The following is a 24,095-nucleotide window of genomic DNA, read 5'->3' on the forward strand; positions in this document are numbered from 1 at the left end:
TACCTAATATAATACAGTAGGAAAACGGCCCCATAGTGTGCTGCTGTCAAGCCTCTTAAGTTGATAGCTGTGTCTTTGCACACTGCGGGAAGAATCCCTTTCTGTCAAACAACAGCTGGTGAAGACAACATGATGCGGAGGCCATGGACGAGTGAGCCATCAAACCTCCGTCTCTGACAGTACTTTGGCAAGCCACGTTTCATAAGAGTCTGTCTCACTCTGCTCTGCTTTTATGGTGCATGAATCAATGATAATTGTGCTGTGTTCTCACTTGAATGGCAGAAGTATCACCCATGCGGCAACAGTCAAAAAAGGGAAGTTTGCAGGAATGGATCAAGGAATACCCAGAAATTAGCAAGAATGAAATGAATCACGGTTCCCCTGGGATTATGATTCATTAGCTGGAAAATGTTTCATTCAGAAGGCATCGGCAACACCGTGCCAATACGGCTAATATGATATAAATTATGAGCAGCTATGAAAAGCAAGGTTACGCTATGCATGAAGCATTCCTGTTGACATACTGTAGGTTCAAAGAAGAGTTGTGAAAGGCAATGAATCTATAGCTGTAGCTGACCCAGCAGCATGTAGAAGGTGAATGAATCATTCCCTTTAGGGACTACTAAAGCATTTGTTTAGTTTTTTTGTTATTATCATTGTATTTTACCAAAGCTGTATAGCATGTTGTATGGGGAGAGTAGATTTGATCAAACATGCTACTCAAAAGCTTTCAAGCAAACTGTGTGATCAATCAAAGCTCAACAACCTTATCCCCAGCTCCATCAGGGCCTAATTCCAGACCAAACCAAGCTCCCATTCTCTTTTCCCTTATCCCCTCTGAAAAGCCCAGTGATTAGAAGTAGACTTTAAGTCGACTATAGCACCCCCCACACACACACACCTCGCCTTACCCAATTCCTGACGGGACCTTTCTTGAATCCCCAAAGCCTCCCCCAGTTTATCAGCATCAGGGGATCAGGCAATCCCTCCCCCCCACTTCAAACGGGTGTTCAAATGTGTTGTGCGGCCTTCGGTGTAATCTCTTTGGCTGTTGACAGATCTAGCGAAGGGTCAGCTGTGATAACAGGATCACTCAGGTGTAGACAGGAGGGGGGACCGCTAAAGAAAGGGGCAGAAGCTAAAAAGAGAGAAATGTGGGTGAGTGCAAGGTGAGTTCTGCTGGGCAAGTGGAGCTGCCAATTCAGATGAGGAAGAGGATTTTTTGTGCCACAGGACACGCATGGAGTTACATGCTCACACATGATGATGCCTGCATGCAAAAGCACACTCACCCACTTAGGCGAAGACAGTAAAACTAGGGGTGGAATGATTGGTCACTCAACAACTATTTTATTTGAATAATCAATTAATTGTTTGTCCTTAGCACAAATGCTAAACATTTGTGGTTTCCAGCTTTTCGAATGTGATGATTTTGTGCTTTTCTCAGTTGTATCACTGTAAAGTCAATATCTTTGTATCGACTAAAATAGATAAATAGATGAATCAATAATGAAAATAATCAAAAAGATGAGCAGTAACATTTGGTGCCAAATGTGATTAAAAAAATACAATTATGTCCATAGTTATGTCTAGTTACAGTATGTGAAAAATGTGGAAATAATAGAAAATACAATATTTGGTTACAAACTGAGCCCTATTTGACATGGCTGGATGCCTGACGGATGGGTGAGGCACCCTGACCGAAAGCAACTTTGGCCTGTCTGCCTCGTTGCTGCATCCAATAGCACTCTGACCTGACATATTATTAAAACTGCTATCACCGATAGAGAAAGAAACAGTTCAGCAGTGGACATAAATAGTGGAAAAAATGGAAAGGTAAAAAGGTCATGCAAAACTGAAGAGCTACAGTGTCAATTTTACGCTTGGGCATCCAGTTGACATGGAGCAACAACCACACATAAGCTATTACTTACACCATATACGCAAAGTTTTACAAACATATTGCGTTTGCATGCAGACACACTAACATAGACTCTCTCTCTTGCTTTATTTCTGACTCTCTCGCTCTCTAACACACACACACACACACGAGCACACACACACACACACACGCTGAGAAGCAGCATGGTAGGCAGTGACACAAAGCTAATGCCTTGTCACACAGGCTGTCAACAGATTAGCCAGTGGATTACACCCCAGCCATTAGATGTGCACAGAGCGAAAGGCCACAAACATGGCAGAGAGATGGAATAGACTGAGAGGAGAGAGTGAGACAGAGTGTGAGACTGGCAGTGATAGGGCATATTCTGGCATAGGAAAAAACTAATGGAGGATAGGTTAAAGGAGAGGAAAGGAAAAAGAAGACAAATAAAGGCTGGTTAAGCAGTGCAAAGACAGAAGTCAAAGTGACACAAAGGAGCTGTTAGGCCGGCTACACACTGCCTGTGTGGCGTGAGCGTGGCGTTTCTGTTGCGTGTCAGTTGCGTGGCGGCTGCGTGGATTTTTCTGTCTTTACACACCAGAAACGTGTCTGATGCGGTGCTGCTGCTGCTAGCCTTGTCTGTACACATTTTTTCCCCATTGATAAAATGAAATACCATGTTAAACATAAATATATAATGATTTGATTACATCAAAGACAACATCGGCAGTATTGATGGCAAAATAGGCACATTTTTTTTTTAAACTACATTTATATCTGCATTTATATCAAAATCTAGAGACTTTCAAACATCAACATGTCATTTATTAATATGTATTTGTGTCAAAATGACATATAAACATCTTTTCCTATTCTATTTTGCCTGGAAACGCTTCCAACACACTTGCGTGTCGCATGAAAAATTGGTTCTATTTATAGCATGAATGCGCCACCTGCTGTTATGGAGACCTATTACGTCTCGTCGCTTTGGTGTGTTCCGAGGCACTTTTTTGACCAACTCGGGGAGACTGATCAGTCCAACTGCCTTTTCTACCGAGGGTCGGCCAGCTGGTCTGTGTGTCTGAACCTTTAAAGGAGAATTCCGGTCGATTTCAACACGTAACACTGTTGTATGTAAATTTGGAGTGCTGTCAATAGCAAGAAAAATGAAAACAATCGGTGTTGCCTACACCGTGTTATCGTCCTGCTAGAGTTAGCACCCAGGAGACTGAAACAGGGCAAGTTTTATACGTGCTTTTTAGCCTCTTAACATGTTCGAAATGTCATTACAAGTGCCTACCCATGTGAAGTGATTCCTTCCAAGTGAACACAGTGAATCTGACTGCAGTAGATGTGAAAGAAATGCATAAAAGTTCTGCTAATTCAGCTCTGTTAGTTCCGGTGTTGATACTGCAAGACGAGCGCTTCAGGACCGTCTACAAACTACAAACACCGAAAACAGATACAACAATATTTTCAAAAATAGGTATATGCTTATTTTTTAAAATAAGTGCTGTAGTACAACTAGCAGGAGACAAGTTGTAATTGAGGTAGGTTTGGAGACACTACATTATTTAATCATTAAATTAATAAATATTTTTGTTGTATCTCTTTCCGGTGTTGTAGTTTGTAGATGGTCCCTAAGTCTTGCCATCTCAACACCGGAACTAAACAGAGCTGAATTAGCACAACTTTTATGCATTTCTTTTACATCTACTGCAGTCAGATTCACTGTGTTCACTTTCAGGAATCACTTCACATGGGTAGGCACCTGTAATGACATTTTGAACATGTTAAGAGGCTTAAAGCACATTTATAACTTGCCCTGTTTCAGCCTCCTGGGTGCTAACTGTAGCAGGAGGATAACACGGTGTAGGCAACACCGATTGTTTTCGTTTTTCTCGCTACTGACAGCACTCCAAATTTACAAACAACAGAGCTACGTGTTGAAATCGACCGGAATTCTCTTTTAAAGCTGCAATTATTGATTTGTCTGTCCACTTGGGGGCAGCAGAACAAGCTGAAAAAATACAACATCTGACACATTAAGTTGTAATCGTGAACATATTAGCAAACAGTTGTCTATTTAGCAACCAGCAGACATGGAGCAACATTAGCCTTTATATAGAGTCAAGTTTTAACCACCTGATGAATGGAAATCCAGTATTACTCCCCTATTAGCTTTGTTTTGGTCTCCACCAGCTCCTGAGAAACTGTGCCTTAATGCTAGACATTCAACATTGTTCACCAGCTACTGGCAAACTTTATATATCACTTAGTGCTGAGCAGGCAGGGCACAGTGTAAAGCTAGGTTGATGCTGGAGTTTGCAGGCCATAGAACTAAAACATTGAGCAAAGAGAAAGCGAGAGAAAAAACAATATGTATAGCTTAGAAGAACAGCAGAGTTGGGTGATGATTATCTGTGGGTTTGTTACTATGAGTGATAGCTTTCACATTAAACACAGTCATATGATCCATTATTAATATAAAAGTGCAGCTTTAACTTTTGCTAATGAATGAAAAAAACTGATAGCTAGTCACAGCAGTCAGGCCACTAGGCCAAGTTTGACTAATATGTACTTAACTTTGGCCTAGTGTTAGAATTTGGTTAGATTGACAAAACAATCTCACCTCAACCTCCAATTTGGTATCTGTTCTAATGCTTTTGATCCAATGATTTTTTATCAGAAAATTGATTTAGCCAAATAATCATAGCTGTTCAATCAAATTCATCCTAATTGTATTTGATCAATTTGTAAAGCTTTTTCGAAAGTAAATACAAGAGAAATTATTATTATTATTATTATTATTATTATTATTACAACTTGCAGTCTCTGGACCTCATTGGGAGACACGTTCAAAAAGACATACACAATATACTGTAACTCTTGTTAAATGTAGACACTCTACTTTCCTCTAGAGCCTAAATGTTACTAACTGCAGATGGCAGTATTAATGACAGCAGCGTCAGAAACTTTTCAAGCACTTGTCAGTTTAACTTTTAGCACAGCACACTTCATTCACCATCTGCTGAGGAGAATCGAAGCTACTCCCTGCATTGTGAGGCAATAATGACACTTAGGATTTTTATTATTTCCTTCTTTTTTCAACCAGTCTCTGGTTCCAAGTGGAGAGGTGTCAGGCCTTTTCAGTTTGTGTTTCATTTTATGATAATCTACTTCACTGCCCCTACCGTCACCACCACCTACAGCTCCCACCACAAAACCACTTTGCGGATGTAATGGCATACAATTGTCTGCTGGATTTGCCTGTTAGCAGCTTCATTTCGAGCTGGTATTTGTACAAGAATGGAAGGGAAGACGTCAAGTTAACGGGACCTAATGGGAAATTCTGATATCCATTCAGAACGGGATTGTAGTGTGTAAATTGCTTGTATACTATGTGCTATGAGTAGGCCTATGTAGCAGTATATTTCACCGATTATTCTTGGTGACTGAGGTGGGAAGGGCTTTACATGTTTGCATGTATGCCAACATGCGTGTGTGCTTTTTTTTTGTGTGCATGCATGCATACATGAGCGTATATATTGTCTCTGTGTGTGTTAGACAGCAAGGCTGATGTCATTCAGGACACTTTGAATGGTTGAGTGATTTGAATGTGTGCTGCGGAATGAGCTGAGTCTCACAAGTGCCAGAGGGACATGGGGGAGACAAAATGTGTGAATCCCCACAGGATATTTAGACTGTTTATTATGATAAGCCTTTGCACACACACATTCTGCACATAAACATACATAAGTACATACATAAACTTGCATGCATATACTGTATGTAAAGAAAGAATGAAAGATATGGGCAGAAAATGATAGGAGAAAGTGATAGACAAGTGAAGAAGACAAAGAAAAGTAAGAAAAAGAGCAAGAGATGCTCTGAGACGCGTGAGTCACATATGCAAAGTGCTAGGTTTGTAGGTCACAACCTATAAAGACTAATTCCACACCAGCCTATCCATAGCCATCTCATGTGGGAGCCATTCCACCTTTTAAACCTCCTCTCATTTTAAAGCGAGCCCAGATGTAAGTCAAGGGGCTGCTTTGGATCAGCCAGAGAAAAACTAATTTCCTTTGCCATTTTACGAGCATTTAATTTGAAACAATTAAGATATTACGGTGCTTCAGATTCACTACACAGAGTGACAGCTGGGAGCAATCCCATAAACCCCTGAGCCAGTGAATGAGGCATCTTGCTTCTCTCTTTTGCTCTACTCGCCTCCTCCTTTTCCATCTCCTCTCTGTTATTTCATTGACGCATTTAGCTTAAGGCTCGGTTGAGGTGAATGTGCTACCTTTGCCTCAGTTGAGATTTCGCCGCTACCGCCAATTACTTTAGGAGCTCATAAATGCACCAGTTGGCTGATGATAGAATGGCCTAATTTCCCAAGACTAAAGGGAGGAAGTGAGCACAGAGGATGTTTACCTTCTGGATGGCTTTTTCCATCACATCTTTTTTTTTATTGTGTTATTGGATTTATAGCATAAGATGCATGACTCATCTTTGGAGGAACTTAATGAGAAAGATGCAAACTACAGGGGGCAGCAAACAGTAAGCTAAGGTACAGACGCTTGCACTGTACATTGTGGCAGTGTGGTCAACGTCATGAAAAAGCACTTTTCATACATGCTACTGGACATTTAATTGATCATTCAATTGGAACAATTGTTTGACATCATGCAGTTGTTTACTTTGTGGACTTTGACGGCACAGATATTGATGACACTCCATGTCCTATCTGTCCAACACTTGAAGAACTTTGTCACTCCATGGCTTCGAATTCAAGCTAGCTTTGTCAGCACTCACCCATCAATTCACTTCCTCCTCCCCACTGGCATAGGAGGGCATCAGAGGTGTGAAATTGATGAAGGTGTGCTTGTGAAAATGTCAGTGGGGGAATAACTGGCCAGAGAGAGAGAGAGAGAGAGAGAGAGAGAGAGAGAGAGGGAGGATATATTTTGGGGTGGAGGGGGTGACAGATAGGAGTGGAAAAAGGTCCTTTTCATGAACACTGAACTGTAAAATGGAGGACCCAGTGCAAACAATGGCTGTGATCAATCGGCTATGGTGAGAGGCTTCTCGTAAATACCCGATGCCAGCCCGCACACGCTGAAAGAGAAAGAGAGAGAGAAAGAAAGGGATGGAGAGAAAGAGGGTGCGGCAGAAATACACAGACATAGATGAGGTATGTGTCACTATTAGTTTGGGGAAGGAAAGTCAGAGAGGTAGAGAGCAGAAAGAGTGGTTGTAGAGAGGGGGAGAATGGGCAGATAAATGAGCAGCAGAGAAAGATGATGGCAGGAGAAGGTAAAAGGCTTTTAGAGTAGGGAATGTTTAAATAAATGAAAGGACAATGAAGGGGAGTGCAGGGAGATGGGGGAAAAAAAATCAACACACTGAAAAAGCAAGAGTGCATGATTTTTGTTCAGACACACCCACGTGAATTTAGGCAAGTTGGAGCAATTACAAAAGAAAAGAAAAAAGGAGAGAACTAGTTAATAAAAACAGATGATAATCAATCAAAAATGTCCACATCATATAAAATAAGGTAAGTAAGAATTGCGCGTGAAGTCCGACAGTCCAAAACCCAAATATATCCAATTTACAACAATATAGCCTAAAGCATGAAGGAGAAGTCATTTTTTACATTTAACAAGCTTTTGACTTAAACAATTAGTTGATAATTGAAATTACTGTTGATTCATTTAACAAATTGATTGATCGACTACACATTTCAGTGCTAGCTAATTATATGTGTACACATACAGTAAAGCACACAGACCACATGTTCATTTTTTTGGGATGTTTTGCATTTGCATAGAAACAGCACACCATATAACTCAAAAGCAGAGGGGCTAATGCATCTATCTGTATCCATGGTGACGGATGTTTCCCCGCTTATTGAGAAGTTTGCGAGTGCTTCTTACAATTTGTCCACTTATGTATATCCTCGCCCTTAACAGGGAGTGCCCTCCACCGCTGCAAATGTGACTTCATGCGGGTTGACAAAAAGCAGTGAAGTAAAGCAGTGAAGTGCGAACAGGGTCGGGATCAGTTTGCGGAAAGTTCTTTGCCGCCCGTCTGTTGTCCACTTCCACGGGGTCACTACCACTTTCTTGACTCCTCCTCATTCTGGATCTCCATTTCATAATCACAGAATAAATGCCAAGTCGATTGGCACTTATCACATCAAGCACAGACCACACACACACAAACATTTGCATATGCACGCTCACACTACACAAACATTCAGATACAAATTTGCATGGTTTCACTGGACAGGTGTCCTGAGCGGAGTTCCACAGAGGGACTCTGTCAGGCAGGAGTTGACTCAATCTGTCTAAGCCCCTCTCCCTCGCTACCTCTATCTCTCTTTGCCTCTCTGCGCAGGCTGCTGCACACCATGGCTGCTCGCGCCATCCCAGTTGATCTCTTAATGGACCTAATTGCTTTTCAGCTCATTGCACCCCATGCCAACACTAAACTAAATCAAACCGAGGTCCCATCCACAAGCCTCATTGCAAATCTGATTTCGCTTGACATCATAATAAGGTGATATTGACTACTCATGACTCAGCAGTTCCAGAACAGATGAGTAAGCGCGGGCCTCTCGTCACGGCGTGCCCCGTGACAGGCGGAGCTGTTAGAGTCATGTAAGAGTTCAAGTTGCCCTCTTTAGGAGTGCAGCCCATTGTGTTTTCATTGACAATATGCGTGTGACCCTCTCTGTGGCATACAATATATTATGCATTGTTGCACACTGAATTATGGATTACAAACACTGATGTACACAAGGAATACAGTAGATGCTGCCTCACACAGCACAGTCTGTGTAGTCATGTCTGCTTTTGTGGTCTCACTACTGTGGCCTTCACTTGCCAAGCTGGTGCCACATTGGGTACTCTAGTCAAAAGCTACTTGAAAGCTAATCAAATTTGATAAAATATGTAACATACGCCTGCAGTCAGCTCCTTCAACACTAGACTAAACATGTTGTCAGCTTTGCCAGAATCTAGGACTGCGTGCAGTCAGCTCTTGAGGTATTGTGACACGAGGCTGCAGTAAACTGCTCCAAATATAGTTAATATCTAACGTAACACTGTTGGCAGAACCACCAGTAAGAGCTAATGTATTACCACAATGCTTTCTCCAGGTCCAAAACCTATTTTCTCAATCAGCTTTTTCCCATGAGCGACAGGGTCCTACATGCACACGTTTTCTGCTGAAATTTTTTTTAAGATTATTATTTTTTGGCATTTTAGGCCTTTATTTGACAGGACAGCTGAAGACATGAAAGGGGAGAGAGGGGGGGAATGACATGCAGCAAAGGGCCGCAGGTCGTAGTCGAACCCGGGCCCGCTGGTCGAGGACTAAACCTCTATATATGGGTGCCCGCTCTACCAACTGAGCTATCTGGGCGCCCTTTCTGCCGAATTTTACATAAAATGTTGTTGTCATATATTTCTGTGCGCTTATCAAAGTTAGCTACATTGGAATCAAAACGTGATGACAGTTGTGGGATTGTTTGCTCAGGTTGCCTGCACTGTCGATCAAGCTACACCCACAAAGTCCTGATGAAGCTGATTAGCGGAGTTTGGAGAAACGTTCAATAAATAATATTTAAAGATGTTTTCCGCACATTTTACCTTCGACTGCTGCTTATAGTCATGAATATGTAATGTGACAGAGAAATACTTAATAATTGAGAAGGTTTTCAGAGGCTTTAATGTACTGCCTGATACAAAAACTCTTTATAGGGTCATACCTGTTTTTATCCTATTGTTGATTAATTAACACAGTTTTCACTTTTCACCATAACACAACCATCTAAGTTCCAGGAAACTATCTAGGGGGATAATTTGGAAACATAACTAGGTTTAATTTATTAATCTGGTTTCAGGAGGCATTAAAGAGCGTTTTGCCCTGGGGAAAGTGCTATACAGCTGTCATTGTTTCCAAGTTATGTAGGTTAATATAGGTGAATTAGTTTGATGTTCTCACTGATTGTGTAAGACTCTGGATATAGCTGTCAGACATCAGACCAATATATTAACCACTTCTTCCCTGTCATGTACGTAATTATGGCTATCAATGCTCATGAAAGCATGGCTGTATGCTTAGCCATCCATCATGTCTGACAGATTCTAAGAAGGAGAGAAGTATTAGATGTCTTGGCAAAGGACTACAGTTGGGTGTCGGTTTACATTTTTTGTGACTTAGAGATGGGTGTAATATCACCTTGGCATTTGTCGCTTTTAGCCCCCCCCCCCCCCCCCCACCCCCACCACCCACCGCCCTCTCTTGACTGCTTGGGCAGCGGCCATAAACAAGTCAATCTCAACACATTGGATTAGATTTATCCGCTTAAGACAGATTGTTATCCCGAAGAGCGTGAGCCTCGCTTGATGGGGAAATTAATTTTACGATGACTGGTTTACTTGATCAGAGTTGTGGGGGAGGAGGGGACTATAAATGCATCAACTCTGGGGCGTGAGGAGCTGAAAACAACAGTCCTTGTTTTTGATTCAGACAAGTTGTCTCTCTTCTCCGCAGTTTTATACATGGTGTTGTCTTTGGGTCGCCGAAACTGGAGTAATGACTTGACTGACAGTCATTTGTAATTCGCCAGCGACTTGTCAAGGGTGAAAAGGCCTGCACTTCAGGCTATAGGGAGATTGACAGTGAACGATATTGTATTTTCACGTCTGTCTGCCTAACATTAAATTGACAGTTTTGCATGCAGAATTATAAATAGGCTGCATGATCAGAAGTACATGCAATGTATCCAGAATTGAAATGCTGTCCACGGAGGAGGAAAAAACATTCTAAAATAACAGCCCTAGTATTAAACTGATATGGCAGTTATTGGATTGAGTTACAATGGAACTGACCTCAGCCTATTGAGCAACAAAATCCAGTCTGAGCCTAGTCCTTAGCGTAACTTCGTCTGACAAGCATCACTTAAAACCTCTCTTTTTTGCAGACTAAAAGCAAACCTCTTTTCTTGGAACTTAAAGATGACCTTAATTGATTTTATACCTGAGTTGCCCGTCTGTTTCTGAACCAGACAGTTTTAAGCTGATACATGTGAGAAAAGAGGCTGTACTTGGGGACAGCAGCGCTTTGAGCTAAATGCTAATGTGAGCATGCTAAGATGCTCATCCTGACAATGCTAACATGTTGATGTTTAGCAAGTATAATGTTTGGCATGTTCACCGTCTTGGTTTAGCATGCTACCACTTGCTAATTAGCAGTAAACACAAAGTACAGCCTGAGGCTGATGGGGGTCATTAGTTCTGCAGGTATTTGTTTGATGTTGAGATATTTAAAAAAAAAAAAAAAAATAGGTAAAAATGTTGACTTGCTGGTGGCGCTCCATCAAAGCTATTAGGATTCATCCTCTCGGGACCATGAATGTCTGTACAACATTTAATGGCAATTTATCCAGCAGTTGCCAAGATTTCCGTAAGATATTTCACAGTAAACTTATCATTCGAATATTGCATTCAAATGATTCTTTGGCAGCCTGTAGGGGAACCCACTACCATTGTTGAGTGTGAGACAAGAATGAGATAATTTAACAGAATTTCAAAAGAAATAAGAATATTCAATGCTTATTAGTTTTGTAAAATCAGAATAGTCCCTGTAGATTCACTGTGTAGGCAGGTACACAGAGAAACACAAACATCAAAAGATTTGCTTACATTATTCATCCAAAGAAAATGCATATTGATACAGTATAACCTTTAGCATCTTCAGCTATATTTGCATTGTATTTACATAGTAAACATCAATCAGTGCTACACTTTGCCTGACCCCACACACGTATGTAAACATGCCCGAGGCAGTATATCAAACACTGTTGGCTCACTTAATAGTAATGTGTGGCCATTGTCCTACAACAAAGAAAACGCTTGCCAAGTGAGTTAAATGGCCCTCCTACTGCCAAGAGTATTAATAGGCAAATTTGCAGGATGTGGTAATGCTGCATCTTAGCCTGGCACTCAGGTTTCCTGTCTTGGATCCTTCATATTGAAGGACAGTTGGATTATAGACTACTGTGTCATGTTGGGCGACAAAGTTCAGCCATGATGGCCCAGCATGGCAGGCTCTTGATAAATCCTACCCTTGCCCCCATTTGTCAACAAGTGCTGCTGTATTACTCCTTTAGATGGTGCCAACAATATGAAAGCACAAGGTTAGATGCAGAGCAGAGTTGTAAATATAATAACTAGTATCATCCAATTATATTCAAAGATCATGAATACAGGGATTTAAAGAAAGAAGAAGAAAAAAAGAAGCCCCCTACAGTCACGCATCGAAGGTGGATGTCAGCAGGCCTAAGCTAAAGGACTGAAATCATTTTGGTAAAGAGAGCAGAGGTTGATCAATCTTGAATATCTTCTTCACAACCAACATAGCATTCCAACCTGTAGTCTACACTCCTGATAAATACGAATGTTTTCCAAATAACTGATTTAGTGAAAGTCAGATAATCTGACATTTGTGATCTACAGTATATTCTGCCTCTAGACACCACTAGCTATCACTCCCACACTGGTTTCTTATAGCCATCTGCAATCGAGGGCAATAGTTCAAATAACAGTAATTTTATCAAGTTTCTCTATTGTTCATTGTCACAAAACCCACACTTTTTTTTGGCCTATACATCCACATGCGGAGGCTGTATCAAATTCTGCCCTTAGAAAATGGAGCTTGGTATAATTTGCAGGTATAAATCACCATCACAGTTACTCAATCAGATACATGACATGTCTGAGTGCAGGTAAGAAAACAGATCTGCTGACTGCAGTAGTCTGTCTATCTGAGTACTATTGTTGGGTGCTAGATGTTGGTGTCTGCAGGGCTAGGCTGTTCATCAGAAGGTTTGGGTTGCTGCCACAAAAGCAACTTTTTTCAAAACACAATTGGTCATAGTCATCTGTCTCCCCGGGACATTGCTGTTATTTTTCAGTAACCCCTACATCAGAGGGGCATGCACTTGACTGTTATCAGGAGCAATACTGTCCCTTTATGCATTGTTGTGCACCATTATGTCTATTCAGTAATGCGAGTGTGTGGATGTGGAAATCTTGGAATAATTACATGAAATGTGTGATCATTACACATGGGTTATAAAGCTAACTTCTTAACGTGGCTGTACTTGTACACAATGCAGTATGTGAAGGCAGCATTCCTTCATACAGAAGCCGTGCCTTTGATACAAATAAACAGAATGGTAGATGACATGAATGCACACACATTCAAGCCCAGTCTGACAGAAAAATCAATGTTATATCCCTACAGGGCCTTGTAGTGTGCCTGTGGCTCTTAGTGATGAGTTTGTAGTGACCATATTGTACATGATGGCATTTTTATGGAGTTTGCACAGACATTATCCAAACCACAAAGCATCCATGTATGCCAGGCTTCACCTCTTACCTGCAAGGACCAGTGGTAGAAAGAAACTAATTACATTTACTCAAGTACTGTACTTAATGCCAATCCTGAGGTACTAATATTATTGTACTACTTTATACTCATACTCCACTACATTTCTGAGGGAAATATTGGACTTTTTACTTTGTTTTATAATATAGAAATACAAATTTTATTTTGTTTTCATTTGTAAATGTTTAAATTTTGGTATTTATTAAGGATCTGAATACTTTTTCCACCAATGACGGTGACACAAACGCACTCTGAATTGTTTTTATATACTCATTCCCATTTTTGTTTATATTTTTGTCTCAATTTTGTGAGCCATTCCTTACACATTTCCATTCATTTTTCCTGTAAATTATTTTGTAATGATTTGCTTTTGGTTGTATCATAATATACAGTATTGTGTTTACTATCCTCCTCCATGATAATGTAGCTGTAGCATATCACTAATGCAGTGTTACTCATGCACTCATATTCTCATGGTTTACCAACAAAAAATAATGATGTAGTCAGACCCAAACACTCACACACACACACACACACACACAAAATCTTCCTCTTAATAGCAAAGTGCACATTCCTGCAGTGGACTGGGGGGGGGGGGGGGTTGATCCAGGAGAGTTGGGAAAGTGGGACCTCGCTAAGTGACGTCAGCCCTCCTAAACACACACAAACACACGCACGCGCACACAGACACACACACACACACACACACACACACACACCTCTCACTCACTCACTCACTCACTCACTCACACACACCTCTCATTCCCGTGTTTTCCTGTGCCTGAGGTTTCAGTCCGTGCTCTCGGCACAGAGAGAGACAGACTGACTGACGGAGAGTGAGAGAAAGAAAGAGAGAGAGAGAGAGAGAGAGAGAGAGAGAGAGGGGAGAGCGAGGGGCTGTGTGTCCCAGCCACATCGCACTCTTCAAACAACCACAGTCTCGCCACGTTCAACTCAATGAAGATCTAACGAGCACAACATAGACAGACCCAAACCAGAGAATATATATCACATACACGCTCCACGTGCGTGTTTTTCTTTTTGTCCTATCGCCCCGAAGATCGTTAATGCGCTGGTGACGGACAACTCGAGGAAAGAAACCAAATAAGAGCGAACAAAACGGGGGAAGAGAAGAAGGAGAACCTGAGGACGGATTTCTTTCCTCCACGTTATTTTTATTTCCCCAGGACTAGACTGTCATTACTGGATGTAAAAAAACAAAAAAACTCTCGACTTCTCTTTGTACAGAAAAAAAGGAGAGACTGAGTTTCAAACTGACCGCACAATGGTGATAAGGTAAGCTTGTTGGACGAGCCTGTGAGTTTTGAGATTGTGACAGACAGTCGGAACTGAATTTGCTGCCGCAGTGATTTCAGGTGTGCGTATCATGAAGTTGGTTCAAACATATGAGCTGTAGTTATACCTATTTTTACTAGCTTTGTTCTGCTAATGCATACAGGTTAGATGCTGGCTGGCGTGTTGAGGGATACAGCCGTTTTATTCAGTCAGTAATTGTTTTAGGCAGAGTTTATTATTATGAATGCGCGCAACCTTGAATGCAGTAGCGCTTTCCGAGCCACATTAGGCTACAGTGTGTAAAACGCCACGAACGGCATTAAATATCATTATCGTTTATTAACCTATTTTGAAAATGTGTCTGCACATAATCCACATCGGTGAATGTGCAGGTGGAATATTTTGTCAGGGTGTGTGCGGTTTGTTTTGAGGTTTAGAGAGGGGACTGTTTAATAAATCATCCCCACACATCGTAATGCATATATTTCAGTGCTTTAATATTGCGTTTTGAGTAGGTTACAGTTGATTTGTTTCGCTTAATGTTTTTTTTTCTTCAAATAAAATAAACCCCGCCAGCTTAAACATGTTATTCTAAGCTCGCTGTCATGTTCATATAGCCTACAGTTCATTTAGTGGACTCTTTTAGAGTTGTGGAAGCCTTTTCAGCGAGTAGATTGACTGTGAAGAATTTTCAAAGTGCATTCCTGCAACTCTCCAGAGGTCTCTCGTCTTATGTCTTATTTTTAGAAGACATTTTATTTTCGCGGGGGTTTAAAGTTGACTTTGCTTTTTAAAGAGCTCACGTTTCCAAAAGCAGCAAGAATATCAGTGAGGCAGACAGAGAGTCAGCCAGTCAGTCACGAAACATAGTCTGTCAATCAGGTGAAAGTGAACCTTTATTTCCGAGCTGTGTGCACACCACCTGTGCTCAGTGTGCCAGTTGGGCCACTAGGGGACTCTCATCAATCAGTGAGGGGAATGCAGTAGAGAGGCTACAAGTCATGAAGACGGGATTTTAGGCACTATGTAGAATACTATTTGAACATAAATAGGCGTAGTGCTTTCCAAAGCTCACAAAATAACTGGTTCATGTATCCATCAGATGGTTGAAAAAGTATGAATTTGTAATCTGCAATAGGCTACACGTTAGGAGGCATTGTGGTGTAAAACAAAAGGCCTAAAAAAGGCTGCCTGACCATATGCATTGTAATATATTGCTGTCTGAGTCAAATGTAAAGGCAGTGATTAAAGGTAGAGTAGGCTAGAGTGTGAAGTGTTCAAGTGTGTGTGTGTGTGTGTGTGTGTGTGTGTGTGTGTGTGTGTGTGTGTGTGTGTCTGTCAATTCCCAGTTTATAGCCAATAAGCACTCTAGCAGAGCACTTCCCAGCATCTCCGCTGTCTTGCATGTTTTACAGTTCCAAGCTCAAACAATTAGCACTTGCCCAATTTTGACACAGCGCAATTAAGGCTGTCACCACACGTTCGATTTCCTCATTTTGCTGTTGTGACAGTGGTGCTCAAAAGACGAGACAAAATGGATAAGGTGGTGCTCGCTTAAAATGCTGTTATCCAAAGTCACTGAAGGGAGCAAAGTGCCTCAGTCATGGAAAAGCGGCACTGACGCGGCCATCTTCTCTCAACCCCTCCTTCACTTAATTCCTCCGAAATAACATAGCTTTTTGTTGAAAAAATGTTGATGTAAATTATGAAAAGATAATTCGGCAATATAGTGCAAAGGAAATGAAAGGAGAAATAAGTCAAGCCTGCACCAGTGTGTGTGTGTGTGTGTGTGTGTGTGTGTGTGAAGGATACAAACAGTTCATGGCATGCAAGCCATTAAATTGAAAAATGATATAAGGGTTTAGAAAGTGCCTATAAGGGAGTTGGGCCATTTTTGTGTGCCTGCCGATCTATTTTTTTCTCCAGCTTTTTATGCCTGAAGCACATTCTGAAATCATATCCCACATTTTTGACAGTGTCTAGAGGGGACAAAGGGATATTTTCAAGACTGTTAACGTTAGACCGAAGTCAACAATGTCTTTCAGATGTCCTTTTTACATGTATTACTTCTTGAATGTACACTTACCTGGCTAAGTGTTTTTACAAGCGCTACATATGTGAGTTAAAAGTTAAGCTCATAGATATAAGCTCATTGACAGCAGTGCATTTAATGTAACAGAGGCATCTTGAAGGACTACGGGAGCTTTCAACATTTCCTTATCCAAGTCCTTCGGCAGAAAGCCAAGGCCTCTTACTGTACAAACAAGTGTGCCTGCTCCTCTCAGTCCCATTGTTTTCGCACAGCCAAGTAGCTCTGACGCACTGGTTTATTTTCAAGTGCAGACAAAAAGAGCGAGAAAAAACTTTGTATTTACGTGTGTGCCTATGCCTGTGTGTGTGTGTGAGTACTACTTCAGGAATTCCAAGGCCAGGGACCCTATTACGAGTGTGGAATGAGAAATCAACACTTACATTGCAAAAATGGATACGTAAACATCGAGGCCACAATTATCAGGCGCCGTGGTGTTGGAGCTGGAGGAGATGGAGTGCCAATAGGTCTGTTAGCAATCACCCCCCTCACTGCCTGCCCTCTGTAATCCAGTGGGTGTATTCTAGTTTATTTTGTGCCAGCAACAGCCCTTAACAACTGCCCACTGACTGGCAGGCAGGCCGGCTGGCTAGCTGGCAGGGTAGGTGGTTGCTGGATGCAAGAGAAGTTTGATTGGTAGAGGTCATGTTGGAGGAAAAAAAAAAAGGGTAGCAAGGTGCATGCCCATGCATCGTAGCAGTGTTGGTATGTGTACTGCACACTCTACATGTTTGTATGTACATGTGTAGGTGCATTTTGTACATCTAGCACTTTAGTTTCCTCATGTTGATCAACGGATGTGTGCGCCTGTGCATCAGGGGCCTCCAGCCGACTACAAACCCACTTCACAGAGGCCAGCTTGATGCATTGTGACAAATGAGAAAGCAGTTTGATTTCGCACAACACTGAGCTGCACTCCAGCATAATGAAGTGATCATGACTTTACCCTTGGTTCACTTTGGCCCCGGTCCCGTTGTGTTTTTCCCCTCTGTTCAATCGCTTCACTCACTTATTTACTTGGCAAGCATTTCCTCCCGTAACCTCTAGTACTGCATAACTAGCGTCAAGGGTGGGTTGCTTGATAAAAACCACCGCTACGGGGCATTGGTTTTACACATAGGGGAACGCTAGCAGTTTTTTTTTATTGATATTCAAGTTGCCACTGGGTTGGAATAATAAGAAGCCTATTTCCACGCCCAGGCAAAATCACCTCTACTGTCCATCACCCTGTCAAGGCAGAAAGCTGAGGTGCAAATATTATTTGGCAGTGAAAGGAGCACAGGGCTATAGCTGAGCTTGTTCTTCCCTGTTTACTCTTATTCTTGGTGTTACACTTGTTTTCTCGCTCTGTATCTTGCTCATATTCTTCTTTCTTTCTCCCTGTCTCGGATGAGTCTAATCAAAACAAAGTAACAAAGTCCCCTGCCTTCCCTGTCCTTTCATCCGGATTTTGCTACATGTATCTTCCTCAGTGAAATGTACTTGTAAGTATTCTAACACAGAAAGCGTAGTGTCACTTTTTAACATGGTTCAACTTAGTGTTGGGTACAACGCAGTTAGAATGCTTCGCCTAGAGGCTTTGCGTACAGGGGGAGTAACGATGTGTCAGAAAAAGGGAGGACTGCTTTTCTGTCGCAGCTGTCCTTTGCTTGCAGATTGGGTTTCAGAAGATATGATGGATGCCAAACGCCTGTAGCCAGTTGTGAAGACATAGAGGGGGAGGGAGTATGCTGGTATGGATTTGGATCGGGGTCAGTGGCACTGGCAGAGGATTGGAATTCGGCCCTAGACCTCCATTTTGGATCACCCACCATCCATCAACTAAACTATTAGCACTTTGAGAGAGTTAAAGCTAATTAGAAGAAAACTAAAGAGCAAGTGAAAGAGAATAACTCTGGTTTCAAATATTGCAAGAATGAAAGTGATGGGGCATAAAAAGGTAGCTTGGTGATACTTTTGTAAGACTTCATTCTGGTTGTGTTGCAACCCAAAACATTATTTCTTTTTATCCCCTTCCCATTGTCTCATTTTCTCTTATCTTAATTTTTTTTTGGAAAGACTGAGAGCGGAATCCACTGAGGTTCATTTGAATAACCGGCGGAATGAGGAAATAAAAGCTGGAGGAAGAAATGGAAGTGGCGGTCGGCTCTGTGCATTCATGTCACACAGCTTTATCAAATTATTCCACAATAGCAGCCACACAAGTGATGGAATTTCAATTAAAGTATGACAGTTTTAGAATTTGTTTCTGCTCGCAAGAGAGCTAGTAGGAGTTGCGTTTAATGGGTTGGGGGGGCGAAGGAGTGGACGGTGGGGAGGGTCTCCTACAGAAGACATATGTTTCAGTCTATATTCTCCATTTATCCATTTATCCACCTCCCTCCTCACTCACTCCCCATCCTCCATCAAAAGGCAATGACTTAGCTGAAACACTTTTGTTCAGAGACTCTCCGTGGTTAGAGCCTGGAGCCGGGCAAAAATGGGGTGTTATGATAAAGGTCTCTGCGACAAGAAGTCAAAAATGGAGCCTTTTGTTGATAGGCTCTTTCCAAGAACAATTACGCTACCTGCTGTGCCAAATAGAAGGGTGCAGGAGATAAGTGCAAGGGAGGGGTTTTCAGCTCAGGCTGGTGGCTACCTCGTAAACTGTGAAAAAGTAACTTATACACATATATACACACACACACATAAACATGTGTGTGTGTGTGTGTGTGTTTGTGTGTGTATGTGTGTGTATGTTACTTTTTTTTACAGGATAGACGAAACATACTGTTTGTTGCTGCAACAGCTCTGCATAAAATTATTTGTATAAGGTAAACCTAAGTACCTAAGTAAGACCTAACTTTTATCTTAAATTAAGCTTAAGAACAATTGTGATTGAGATTTGTATTTGTGGGCCATTTGCAGTTCCCAGACTCCCACTGGAATTGGCAAAGAGGAGAAAATTCCATTAAAAAGTGCAGTGACATTGCCACATAGCAATTTCACGAATGAGGAATGCATTTAATAATGGATGGATTTTTCATAATTTGGAAGTGTTTCCCCAATTTGTGCCATAATTCTTGAAGTGACACGTGTTGTAATGGGATCCCGTGCCTCCAATCTGCTCACAGAGTCTGGAACCCACATGTTTAAACATGTATGGCTATCTCACAAGCAATGTGAGAAACATTGTACAGAAAAAGGCAGGGAATTAGGACTGATTAACATAAACATTGTGTAAATATTTCTTCTGTATTGTTTCTTTTTTGAAATTCACATTCCTGCATCACTGCAAGGTTAGGAGTCAATGTTTAAATTCTGTGTAACCCCAGCATTCTCTTTCTACTCAATCTGCAATTATAGCTAGCTGCTTTGAAGAAGCCAGGCGGAACTAAAATGACTTTTCATGTCCGGTATAATGACTGCCATTTGGAAGCGAACATGGACAGAGAGGGGGCGAGAGAGATAGAGCAACAGAGGAGAGAGTGAAAAAAGATGGAGGGAGGGGCAGAAGGAGGGAGAAAGGGGGACAATCAGTGGATGAAAATGGCTTAGGTCACCTCTGGTTCTGACCAGATGGCCCAAACCAACCGCCTTTCCCTCATCATTCCTCTTAGATGAATCTACCACATTTTGGTTATTTTCTTCCCTCCCTGTGCTGTGCACTGAAACTTTCACCCTCATGTCCCTCTGTCTCCAGCTTTCTGCCATTGGTCTCCATTCATTTGCCATCAACGGAAGCTTAACAGCTTTAAGGCGGATTACAAGATGAATTGCACAGAGCAAGACGCCATATATTCTCTTTAGGGTGGGCAAGTACTGCCAAAGGCCAGAGCTGAGCGCCGTCACCTGGGCTAGCAGCTGGCTATCTTTTACACTTCCCTCGCTAATGAGGCCAGACAGTTGGGTCTGAAGTTATAGCGCAGACTGGATGCTGTGTTGGTAATCTATTATTTAGACTCTCGTGGGGAGGCTGGTCTCAAGAATTTCATGCATGCATTTTGCAAAGCAAATGGTAGCCGGCGTTACACAGAGCTCTGTGTGGGAAAAGAAATGAGCGAGTATTAGACATTAATGTGAGTCGCAGCGTTTCCTTGTCCTGCCTATTTCAAACCTGCCAAGACCTGAAAGGAAACCTTTTGGTATTTTGTCATTTCTTTCTCATACTAGAATAGGAATGTTGCTCATACAGATGTGTTTCAGTGGTGCTAGCAATGCTGACAACTCAATCCGAAGCGAGTCTTCTTTGTCTTTTCCATTCAGTGTTTTTTCCCACCTTCCTTCCTTCCTTTATTTCTTTCCTCGTTGTGATATTTTAGGGATGACAGATGAAGGTTGCGTTCACGTCTTCAAACAGCCGAGAGAACTACGGGTGTATCTTTCCGTTCCCTTTTCATGTATATTTTAGGAACTATTTCAGAGGGGTTTCGGAGAGTTGCATCACACCGTTACAAATAACACTGCGCAGACGGGCTTTGTTTATATTTAGTCAGGCTAGAATACTATGGGGCACTTGCCCCACCTATATATTTATAGAATAATAACAGCGTTTACATTTTAAAGGTACCAGGGATTGCTATGGTAGTTTTTAAAACATGCATTTCATAACAGTCCTACTCATTCAGTTGAGCATCCAGAGATTAGAGAAGCATACTAGTCTGGTGCCAGTCACAAAATCAGCAAATAAGGTATCAGTATCCATTAACTTTTACAGCCCCATTTGGCAATTAACTATATTTGGACCTGGGTAAATGCAAATCTACTGGGAGATGAGATGGCAACAGTTAAACATAGAAAGGCAGTTTTAGCCAGAGCTGTTTAGCAGACTTGGGTTACTCTTAAATGAACGTCATGCAGAATGGCTCAAGATTCCACAAATAGCTCGAAGTTATAGATGGCATAAATAAACTACACATACCAAACCCCATGAAGTCACCAAGTTAATATGACTCCACATGTAATGCAGATCCACATCATGATAATTTAATGTTGATATTTACACAGGCGGGAAATAGGCTATGCGACGAAGAAAGTGGCATATCAAGTCATCATGTCATGGGGAGTTACAGCAAGAGAAACTGGCTGTGGTGTACTTTCACACCACAGTCACAACCACAATATGCCATTCCATTCATTGGCCCAATGTGAAGGATCCATGAAATCCCCAAAACCTACAGGGTGAAGTTAACTAGAATATCTGTGACCTCTAATACAAAGATTTTCCACTAAATTCCTCATGTTGTTCTAGAAAAGTCCATGTCAGGTGTAGGGCAGCGCAACCCAAGCTGCCACACTTAATCCTCCACCTACCCCTACCTTGTCCTTGCATGCGTTCTCCTGTCGATCTACCCTAAAGAAACATTCCAGGAGAGTTTTAACATTGCTGTAACTGGACACCATCATGTCTTGTGTGTGTGTTTGACAGTTAGAAAGGGAGAGTTTGTACGTGGGGATTGGAATGCTTGGGTACGGCCTTCTCTTTTTTCCTCCAATCTGTGAAAGTTTAACATGACATGCTACTTGGGTTACATGATGTAAGGCAACAAATAAGCCTGATATCAGGTCCCTAGGCAGCAAAGGCTAATAGGAGGTTTGGTTTAAGATGTGATGACAGCATCTTGGGCATGTGTGACTACAGTGCTGGTAGGATTTGGCAAAGAGAGGTGGTGGAATTAGATGACGGGATGAGAGAGAAAGGCAGGGGCACACACATTAATATACACATGATTAGCAGGACAAGAAGTTGAGATATGGATAATTGAAAGGTTTTGGAGAGTAGAAAATAGAGACAAGGCAAAAACAAGGGAAAGGTTGGTGAACATAAGACACATTCTTCTATGGACTTATATGCTATCTATAAAGTAACTTGTAAAAGGAATGGTTTGAAGGCAACTCAGGAGAAAAATCCCTCCAGATACCAGGGTTTCCCCAAGTGTATTGCAAGCCTGGTGGCCCTATGGGCTTAAGTTGCCCCCCACCAGGCCTAAGCCACTGGGGGAAAAAAATTTGAATGTATTTTAAGACATTTTTTAAACTAGTTACAGTGGGGCGGCTCGGTGTGAAACTTAGCATAGTCATATTTTCAAACCTCCAGTTAGCTTTTAGCATTGACTTAATGTAGAGCCCTATGAAATGTGTCTTATAGCTTTTTTAAATTATCAATTTCGCGATGCCGCCCATGATTCTGTTATCACAGAAACTATTGGGCTCTACATTAATGCAGCCATCAGTCTGGGACTGGCCCCAGGCGGGCCCTCGTCAAAAAAAAGACACTTGCTACCGGGCTTAACAACTTTTCTGGGGGAAACCCTGAATACCTCCATGACTGTAGTTGAAACTGAGATTTAGATTGACTGAAATGGCTTAGTAGCTTTTAGTGTCGTCTATATTTGATGGCTTGCCTCAGGTCTAGACAAGAAAAAAAGGCGTCAATTACAGCAGGTTTTATTATACTGCAAGGGGATTTTCCTTTTGCCATAGCTGATTTTTATTCCTGTGACAGTCCAGGAATAGTGTTTGTGTGTGCTTTACAGTACTAGGCTCCTTGTGTCACAGTCTATAGAAAGGTCCATTTGGTAGCCATGAAAACACATTACAATGTTCTTCTTTCCCCTTCCTTCTGCTCTCTCCCCCGTCTTCCCACCCTCTGCCGTTACTTGGAAACCTTCCCGACCGTCTATTGTGATAAGCTAAACACAAAGCTGTGAGGATGTCCTGCGCTAGCTGCTAGCCATATTTTTGTCTTGCTCCTCCGCTTGGACTTCCAGCCCGCATAACACTGCACCAGGGAATTAACCTCTGTTGCTGTTTCTTTCATATTGAATACATTTTGCAACAGTCACTCCAATAGAGCCATGAGGGGAAAAGCACTGTAAATGTTGCCAAATTACTGACAGCTTCTCTCTAGCCTAACTGCATTAATGCACAGTGAATGTGATAAACAGCTCTGTCTCCCTTGCTTGTGGCTGCCTCGAGTGCAACCTTTACAGAAATAAAAGGGCATGGCATTTTTTTTTATAAGACAATTTAGTTGACGTGAAACTGGGAAGTTAAATAAAGGAGAGTGTAGTTCAGTGAATGGGACCTTACTACATTGTCACAGTTTGTGACCTTTCCCATTTGTTCTGACATGCCAGGGTTTCTCTCTGTCAAAATGGCCTACGCTGTTTGTAAGCGATTCCTCCCTTCCTGTTCCCCTTTTTTTCATATTTGCCATCTGCAGTGACTGCATGACGCCACAGCTTCTGTGTCATCAGTGACAACGCTCTCACACACACAGGGACTAGACAAGAGAGAGTGGAGAGGAAGAAAGAGGGAGACAGAAGATACAGTGAGAAAGAGAGCTCACTTCATCCTTTAATTGTATCTCTGTGAATGTCCCAG

The 24,095-nt window shown here is 41.8% G+C and overlaps 1 protein-coding gene across 45 annotated transcripts in view; it reads left to right on the top strand.

The window, feature by feature from the left end:
• The window catches only part of LOC116039915 (receptor-type tyrosine-protein phosphatase delta), a 362,263-nt gene that overhangs the window by 215,052 nt on the left and 123,116 nt on the right, over nt 1-24,095 (top strand). The window contains exon 1 of one of the 45 annotated variants that reach the window (XM_031285066.2): nt 14,179-14,641. The exons of the other annotated variants lie outside the window; for them this stretch is intronic. The gene's annotated coding sequence lies outside the window, so the exon portion shown is untranslated. Of the gene's footprint in view, nt 1-14,178; nt 14,642-24,095 lie in introns of those variants that run through there. 45 annotated transcript variants of the gene reach the window in all.

This window comes from Sander lucioperca, chromosome 17, assembly GCF_008315115.2.
Source record: "Sander lucioperca isolate FBNREF2018 chromosome 17, SLUC_FBN_1.2, whole genome shotgun sequence".
NCBI classification, from domain to species: domain Eukaryota; kingdom Metazoa; phylum Chordata; class Actinopteri; order Perciformes; family Percidae; genus Sander; species Sander lucioperca.